Genomic DNA, 9,841 nt, shown 5'->3' with positions numbered 1-9,841 from the left:
GAGGATGGAATATCCTCACATGGATACAAAATGGTATCACCCAACAAACAGGACCATGTACTAAAGCATGCCAATCCCTTTGAATGTTAGCTAGAGGAAGTGAGGAACACCCTTAGACAGACCATGTACTAAGCACCAAAGCGAGGCCGAAAAGGTAATCGTATCTCAATTAAATGAGTAGTTGAAAAAGAGCTGTTAAAAGGCATGGACTTCCTTTACAAGTTTCAACCGAATGCGCCAAAACACTGAAAAGTTACCAGTTGTATTTGCTTCTTGGTATGATCCAAAACTCTGAATGTGGTAATTAGAAACTGATGCAAATCCATCGGGAAAAACCCAAGGATTTTAAATGATACCAAAAGGCCTCAAGAGTTCTTGTTGTGGCAATGATAGGCCTGCAAATGATTTTGCAAGCCGATTTTGCATTTGTGCTCTTGTTTCTTTTTTTATTGAATAATTTATCTATGCACTTTCAGGTTGAGTTGACTGGAAGTCTTGATGGGCCACTTGTAGCGTTGGCATTTAAGTTGGAGGAAGGGCGGTTTGGCCAGTTGACATATTTAAGGTAATATAACTTCAAACTCTTTTTCAATATATATATGGCAGTATCAAGTGAGAGAAGTTGGCTGTTATGAGAGTGAGAGCAATTTTTGGCTACATCATCGTACATGAATGGTTGACGTACTTTAGAGCTCACATTATTACATAAAGAAGTCACATCTCGTATGACTGTATGTAACAACTGGTACCAATTGTAGGTAGAAAAGAGATCAAACAGTACAGAAACTGAAGGAAATGGGTAAAATCCAATGTGGCTTTACCCGTCCCCAGGTCATATGTGTTCTTTACTGAGAAAGGAAAAAACAATGTGTGACAAATGGCAGGCTTTTGAGAGACCTGACCCTCTCCTAGTCTGATTCTAATCCCAACAATCTGAATGCCCTCCTCAGCATTTTGTCACCTCCCAATATACTCCCCAACTCTCTTTTCTAACAAAATCATTTCACTACCCCTCCCCACCAGTCTTGCCACCCAGAGTTACCAGTCCCTCGGGCCCATATTGCGCTCCCCTCCTCCCCGTCCTAAGCATTTTGTTTTCCCACAACCGAGATTTACTCATTTCATTCTCACCATTAACCATTTTATCACTTTCCCTGCGTGTGTTTGTCTGCATATATTTTGGTTTGAATGTGTTAACTTTGTAAATTACACAAAATTATTGGATTGTTTTCTCAATTTTCCTTCCCCCCGGCTTTGGGTGTTGAAGAATTTACGAGGGTGTGATCCGCAAGGGCGAGTTTGTTATTAATCTAAACACCGGCAAGAAGATCAAGGTAAAATCTAAGGCTTTTTGTGATTGTGTTATTCATGTGCATATGTGCAATTGAATCCTGGAATTTTTTTTGGCTAATGCTATGCTATAAATCATAGGTGTAACTCTCAAGATTTTTCCAAACACAACTTTGCAGTAGTGTTTTGTTGAAATCTTCAGCTTTTTATTATTTCCTTTAGATTTCATCTTGGGAAGAGTAATAAATTACATGACATAAGATTATAGCAATTATTCAATTTTAATCTACCCTGGGTTCATGAATTTCTTTAAAACTATGCACCAAAATTTTGTTGCTGTGCTACCAGTGATGTAATATTTTCACTAGTTAGATCATTAGGTCTGTGCTTTCATGTATTGCATTTCAAAATTAGAATGAATTTTTGGCTAAATGTTTTTCTTAATGGATGCAGGTTCCTCGCTTAGTTAGGATGCATTCTGATGAGATGGAGGTTAGGTTTTGGATTTACAGTATTACTGGCGGATTTTCATGTTATTGGTATTTTTTTCTCATTATTTTTTTATGGTAAAGAGGAACTCTTATCCCCTTGTCCTACCCAGTTTGTTTAGTTTTCTCTTCATATTAAAAAAAGTCTTCTTTTATCAAGAAAAAACAAAAAAGAAAAGAAAATAAAAAGAAACTTTTGTTGGGTAGGTTATAGGCTATTGTTTTTGCTATAGAGTAACTTGGTAGGGGTACCTTTCCCTGCTTGATTTGTTACGAAGACTGTTTAATATATTTCAATAATTAAATATATTTAATATTCAATTAGGATTTTATCCAAATTGCAGGACATTCAAGAGGCTCATGCAGGGCAAATATTGATTTCTGGAATCCTATATTGTACCTTTATTTATTCAAGATTTAATTAAGGGTCTTGTTAACAAGTGTTAAGGCACTTACTAAGAATACTATAAGAACAAGTAAATGTTATTTTTTCTTAATTTTTCTGTGCACTTAATGCAAACCAAAACTTTTCTATTTTCTCTCTTAACCAATGCCCATAGGAAACTCTCAAGTTAAATCTTTTAAATTAATTTGTAAGGCTCTAATTGTATAGTTTAATCAATTTTTTAGGCTTAATTACTGTCAATCCTTCTCAACAGCTGTTAAACATTCTGAATTTCTGATAATTGAGTCTTTTGTTGTTAGCAGTCTCTGCCTATTGATGTAGAGAATGAATTGCACTCAATTTTGAACTTAATCTTGTAGTAATATGTTGCCTAAGTTAGTTTTATATTGGCCTTAATACATGATTACTTGTCTAACTTTTTTCCATCCATTGGTTATTAGGAGATACTTTTACCGATGGATCAGTTAAATACACAATGACTTCCATGAATGTTCCTGAACCTGTAATGTCATTAGCTGTACAGCCAGTTTCAAAAGATTCTGGAGGGCAAGTAAGTAGTTTCTTTATGTAATACACTGACCACCCTGTCCCAGCTTATCATGTATTTGATTTTCTTGGTATATCACTTGTAGTTTTCAAAAGCTTTGAATCGCTTCTAGAAAGAGGATCCTACATTCCGTGTTGGTTTAGACCCAGAGAGTGGGCAGGTAATGTTCTATTCTATTTATCTAGATCATAAAAGTGGCAAATTTGTTGTACTTGCAATGACATAGTTTACCTTTGTTGTTAGACTATCATTTCTGGAATGGGAGAATTACATTTAGATATTTATGTTGAACGTATTTGGAGAGAGTATAAGGTACCTATTCCTTTCCCATGCATTAATGTTGTTAATCCTTGCTGATACTGGTTTTATATTTCCTGCTTCTGGAGTTTCATTATTATGTTCCTACTTGTTAAGGTTGATGTAACTGTTGGAAAGCCCCATGTAAACTTTAGAGAAACTGTTACACAACGTGCTGATTTTGAGGGTGATGTAAAATGTAGGCTAATTTGGGATAAGTGAGCTAGAATCAAGCAATGGCCTCAATCATATGCAAGCATATAAATATACTAAATAGTGGACATATAGAATGGAACAAAGCAAAGATTGCAATTATAGAGAAGAAAACACACAAGAATATAAATTTATGGTTAAATAATGTAACCATACAATTAAGCTCAAAATCTCACAGGTTGTGTGTTCTTTGGCTCAAAAACCATGTTTCAAATACAACTTCAAACAAATTTAACAAAAAATTTTAAATCATCAAAACTATTAATGATATTGTATCTATTTTTTTCTTGTCAAGATGAAGATATTTCATTTGATTTTAGCTTCATATTCCTTGTATATATATTGATAATTCGCTTCAAGTATTTCATAGTTTTGATTGAGTATTGTATTTAAACATTTCTCCTTATATTTCATGTGGTTGCGGTAGTCTATTTTTTTCATTGATTATTTGCATTGGAGTTAATGTAGATTCTCTTTTAATGTATTTATTCAGGAAGCTGGTACATTTCAGGAAGCTGGTACTTCTCAGGCCTAAGTTGTGGAATCTGAGTTTAGGTTCATGTTCTATTTGTGTGTTTATGGTTTCTTCACGAAGGAAAACTCTGATGTTATATAATTTCAATACTCATAAAATAGTGCAGTGTGTATTAGCACAATGATAGACATAACTGAGTGTGTATTAGCACAATGATAGACATAACTGACATCTGATGAGCACTGTTTACAGATATTATGGAATTTGTTAGTGTTCTAGCTTCTATCATTAACTTAGCTCCGTTAATATAATTTTCTATTTGTGAATGGTGGTTTTAGACGGGAAGTGCTTCAAAATTTTCTTTCAGAATATCAATTGACAATGTTTTGACAATGTTTTGTGTTATTTCAATAAAATAAATGACTCTAAAATTGAACATCAACAAGTTTTACTAACTGCGAATTGTCAACTTTGAAAATTTTGAGCTTCTTCATAGTCTATAAATATTATATATTTTGATCATTAGGTAAATATATAAATGATTCTTATTTGAATTGTGAATTTTTAATTATTGGTCTATAAATATTATATATTTTTATCATTAGGTAAATATATAAATGATTCTTATTTGAATTGTGAATTTCTAATTATTTGTTCTACTTCTGCCATTTGTAATTCAATTTGGAGATGGGAAAAATTGGTGCCGAGAATTTTCTAATCAATATGTCATATGATGCATTGTCAATTATTTTCATTACAATTGAGGGTGATTATTTTGTTTGGACAAATTTTTTTTTTATACAAAAGTCACCATTCTATTCTATAAATGAGAGTAATTTTATTATAATTTTATCATAAATGAAGTTTATTTTCTCGAGAATTTTAAATGGTATAAAAATTAATTATTCATAAGAATGTATTATTTTGAATTAAAATAAAATATTTATAAAATTATTTATTTATTATTTGTTAATTTTGTGAAGTGTTTTAAATTTAAATTAGTAAATCTTTTCATCCTATCACAATTTACATTAAATTGTTGTACTGGTCTTATAATGGTTTAACATGAGACATGATATTGTTAAACATATTTGTTATGTTTAATCAAATTTTTTACTTGAGAGGCTAATTGTGTGGCCAACAACAAAAACACTTATTTATAAATACACAATATTTCACCTACATTTTTTTTTACTAAGTATAATATTTTTTATTGCATAAACTAATGTAATCTCTATTAAATTTGATTAGTTCATACATCATACACAAATCACAAAAATGATAAAACATGACCTATGTCTAGTGGTAACTAAATCATACAACAATTAGGTTGATTTGAAAAAAATGGAATTGATAGTGGATAGAGTTAGTTACCACTAGAATAAATAAAGTATTTTGTGATTTGTGTATGATGTGTGATCTAATAATTGAATTTTATAGAGATTTCATTAATTTATACTAACATTTAGAGATTTCTAATAAATTTATAGGTCATTTTTCTTTTATTGTGTTAGAACTTGATGAGATAGGATAAACTAAAATAATTGTGATAGTTTTATTAAGTTTGTTTTTTTAGATTTCTAACCGTTATTATGTTTCTAACTATTTTGTCTTCATGTGAAATAAGAGTGGACTTAATTGAGATACACATTATGAGAAAATTTCATAAAATAATTCACTGAGTACATGCAAAATCACCCAAATGAACAGTATATCGTTATATTAAAATTTAGAAAGCTTAAGAGTTTTGACTATAAGTTTTTATTTCTTTTCTATAGTATTTTTAGCTATACATACATAACTATAAATTCTAAATAATATATTATTTTGTAATTTATATTGGTGTTCTGGTGACGTTACTTAGGAACATAGACCAGTCAAATGACTTATATAATGGTACACGACTACAGTTAAGAGACTTGAAAATCACTTGGTTGAATGCGAAATACTAACAGAGATCAAAATAGAAGAAATTACATTAATCCCAAGGATTATTATGGTTCCAAATAATGATAACATTCCAATTAAGTTTCAGAGAAAATAATTTTCATTGATAGTATCTTTTGGTATGATAATCAACAACATTCAACAACATATGCTGAAAACCATGGGCCTATACTTATCAAGATCGATTTTTATGCACGGACAATTATATGTGACGCTTTTAAGAGTTAAAAACAAGCAAGGGATAAAGGTTTTAATTCAAAATCATGAGGGGTCTCTGAGAATTGTATGATTAATGTTATGTATAGAGAAGTCTTTGATAAATAAAAATAATCATGTACAGTTTAATCAATTGGTATCTCTTTGTTGTTAATTGTGTTTTTCATTTCTTTTTTTTAGTTAGATAGAAAATTTTATATAAATAATATTGAAATTTTATTTGATACAGGAATAAAGATACAAACTTTAAATTAAATGTGCAACGATCAATGTTGAAGACAAAAAATATGTACGCACATTTTTCATAGAAATTAAGACATTAATTTATTGCATATTATGCCTTTTTTTTCAATTAATCCAATTATTTTGTGAATTTCTTTGATATATATTATTGTTTGGTATTCACATGAATAAAAAGAAATAAATGGAGCTTAATTTAAAATTAAATATATTAAAAATATTTTTCGTGCATCGCACGGTACATACACTAGTATAAGGTTCATGAGTCTAAGTTTTAGAGGCAAAATATTTTATTTAATTTTTTAATATGTTATTTTTCATTGACAACTTTATAGAATAAGGATGTATTCTTTGTTTTCTATTGAAAACTATTCTTTTAAGGTACAAGTTATAATTTTTTATGATATTTTATTGATATACCTATTTTATTATTCTTTTGATAATTTGATTATTGTTCTTACTCATACTTATTTTTTTCATCTAACCTTACAATGCGATTCTCTTTTGTTGCAATAGTTTACAATGCACCATATCCATCAAATACCACAACGAGTTGTATTCACTTATCCGAGTTCTAATTATATAGATGTAAGAGTTTAACAAAGGGACAATGAACTCTATTTTACTGAAGGATGGTTGGATCTATTCATATATTATGACTAACCCAATAAAATGTGGGTAAAATTAGTTTTTTCTTAGGAGGAGCTCGATTTCTTATTGACCAATTGCTTCTAAAAAATTTTATAGGTCAAGTTCAAATTTCATCTGCAGCAGAGGCCCAGCACAAATGGTATACCTATCTGCCTCATACAGCGCTGCATCCGGGTTCTAGTCCCAGCTGAGGCTGGTCCTTGGTTTAAGGAACTCATGATGATATCCATGGTAGTGTGTGTGAGTGTGTTGTGTGTGTGTGAAACATGGATGTAATGCTTAGGATTGGGGGCTGTCCAATCCACTTGACAAAAAAAAAAAGTTTAAATTTCATCTCCTCTATGTTTTCTACGTTAGCCATAAAATCTTTGAAGTGGAGCATATAATGAGATTGAGTTTTCTCAATTTAGGTTTAGTTTTTCAAAAAATTATGTCATCCTTGAAAATGCAATTTCAAAAATTAGTGCTTTGTTTAAATGTTTTTCTTTTAATTTTTCATAATCAAATTTTTTTATAATATATTGTGTTTTTTTTTTTCAAAAACTATTACCTTCTTGGTGCCTCAATGGCATGGCTATTCTATATCTTGTCACCTAACATAAATAACGGATAATAAAACTTATTTAACAATAGAATAGTCTGAATTTTTAAGGTATGTCATTATCTTAGTTGGTTATTGTTTCGAGAATGATTATAATTTATTTGTATCTAAGGTCTAGAATAGCTAATATATTATTTAAATAGTTTAGTTCTAATATTAGCATTTGATTAGATTAGTTTTAGAAAATTTTAAATTGTTATCTCAATTTATATATTACGGCTATTATTTTTGGAGATATTATTTTTAAATTTTTTAATATTTTTTTTGGTTTATAAATTTATTTTTATTGACTCTCAGTATAACTAAAAAAAAAAATCAATAATCAAGTTAAAAACATTACTAGTAGTAAATTATATTTTTAAATTATTAATTTAACAAAAACTAAATCCTAAAAAATACTATTAGTTGCACTAAAAAATTTTATTGACGCTGTAATAAAATATCTATACAAAATAATTTAAGATACGACGAAAATTTTAATCAATTATGTGAAGTTATTGTGAACAAATAATAAATAGTGGCTTCATTTGTATATAATTTAAAATTATTAATACACAATAGTAATTCTGTAAATATTAATAGTTGTACTAAGTTTTATTAACGTATAAAGAAATACTCATCAAGTTAAAATTTAGTTATTTACGAATATATATTTATATATATAAAAAAATAATCATAGGCATAAAATATATTAATAACTATAATAAATATATAATTATATTAATTATCAATCATTTTAATTGTTAATTTAGTATTGATTAAAAATTTATTTTTCTTATTTTAAAGTAGACCCAACCTATCGTTATTACTATTAAATGAATTTATTAATTATTGTAACATCCTACTACATAAAATTTTACGCTTAAGTTATAGAACAGAAGTAGTGTGGTGTTACGGACCTCTAATCATATAATATATACATATAATAGTGAAAAGAGATAATATACTAGGAGTCTTGAAAAACGGGTAAAACAAATTTGCAAAATAAAAAGCGCAACGCTCGAGGAATAGAATTACTTGCGTGTTAAGAAACTTAAAAATTAAGGATAGGATTAAATGAAAGAGTCACAAGAGTGCCAATAATACAGAGGAATTAGCTCCTGACTCAGCCTGCGAAGCCAAGGCTGGCCAGAGAATATTTACATATATATACATAAATGTCCCAAACACCCAAAATACAGAAATGAGTCCCTAACTCTCTTGTAACCTCTATGAGGAACAAAATAATCAAGTTTCTTGGAGAGCAAGCTAAGTACATAGGTACATATATATACAAACAGAAAACCCAAAATAACCCAGGGACGACTCCGCTTCAAAGATCCAGGCGCCTAGCGAAGAACCTCTCGACCTGCATCTGAAAACAACAACACAGTATGGGGTGAGAACCGGAGGTTCTCAGCATGATAAAGGTGCCACGCGTATAATAAATAAGGTCTTGGGAATGCCAGAGGCAATCCTAGAACTCCGTCATACAATTATAAAACTTAGTTTCTAAGCAGAAGCCATAAATAAGGGTAGGTAATCTAAACATTCCTAGACTTACTCACTTTTAAACCTAACATCAACACCAACTCACTTTACCCATCCTCCGTTCCTCCGTCATCCATAATCCAGTAGAGACAAGCAATCAAACAAGATCACGCACAAGTAAGAAACAGATAGTGCAAGTAGCAAGTATAACAGGTAGCAGGATATATATGTTCAGTTAGGCAATCCCAGGTAATGCATAACAACCAAAACAAACAAATGCACATGATGTATGCCTGTCCTATGGCTGATGAGGCTCATCTATCGGTTATCCAGCCAACCCGACAAGTCCGAAAACCTTAGACTATCCCCCGTCGCGCATCCCATGAGTCTATGCATAGATTTCACATTCATACATCATTCAAATCACTCAATGGGGCTATCCATGCCCGAAAATTTATACGTGCCTGGTCACCCTTACGACGTAGGGTCAATAGAGTATCGAGTTTCAACCTGGAACACGTGGTGGCAACCACGGTTCTTACCCAGGGAAACTCGTATCTCAGATATCATCATTCATAGCCACTTCATTTTCATAATCATTATATAATCATTTATCAAAGCCATGGCATTATACTTCATTTAACATTCTCATCTCCTTCATATAACTCACCATTTTACCTCTTACTTCATCCCCAAGTTACCATATTCTCCTAGCTGCAACTAGCTACTGGACTTAGTAATATACCTTAGGTCTAAAAGGAAGAAAATGGAGGTTTAGAAGTGAAAATCTGGTTTAAAACACAAAATTCCAACCTTGCAGCAAGCAGAGGCCACGCGTGCGCGTGGGCCACGCGTGCGCATGGTATTGGGCCACGCGTACGCGTGGTAGTGTGAAAAGGTAGCACACGCGCGCATTCCCTTACCATGCGTACGCGTGGTCATGCATGTTGGCTCATCACGCGCACGCATGGGCTACTCGCGCATGCGTAGTTTAAAATGT

The sequence above is a fragment of the Arachis hypogaea genome, chromosome 12 (assembly GCF_003086295.3).
Source record: "Arachis hypogaea cultivar Tifrunner chromosome 12, arahy.Tifrunner.gnm2.J5K5, whole genome shotgun sequence".
In the NCBI taxonomy this organism is placed as follows: domain Eukaryota; kingdom Viridiplantae; phylum Streptophyta; class Magnoliopsida; order Fabales; family Fabaceae; genus Arachis; species Arachis hypogaea.
The sequence above is the reverse complement of the archived record's forward strand: the minus strand, read 5'-3'. Positions refer to the sequence as shown.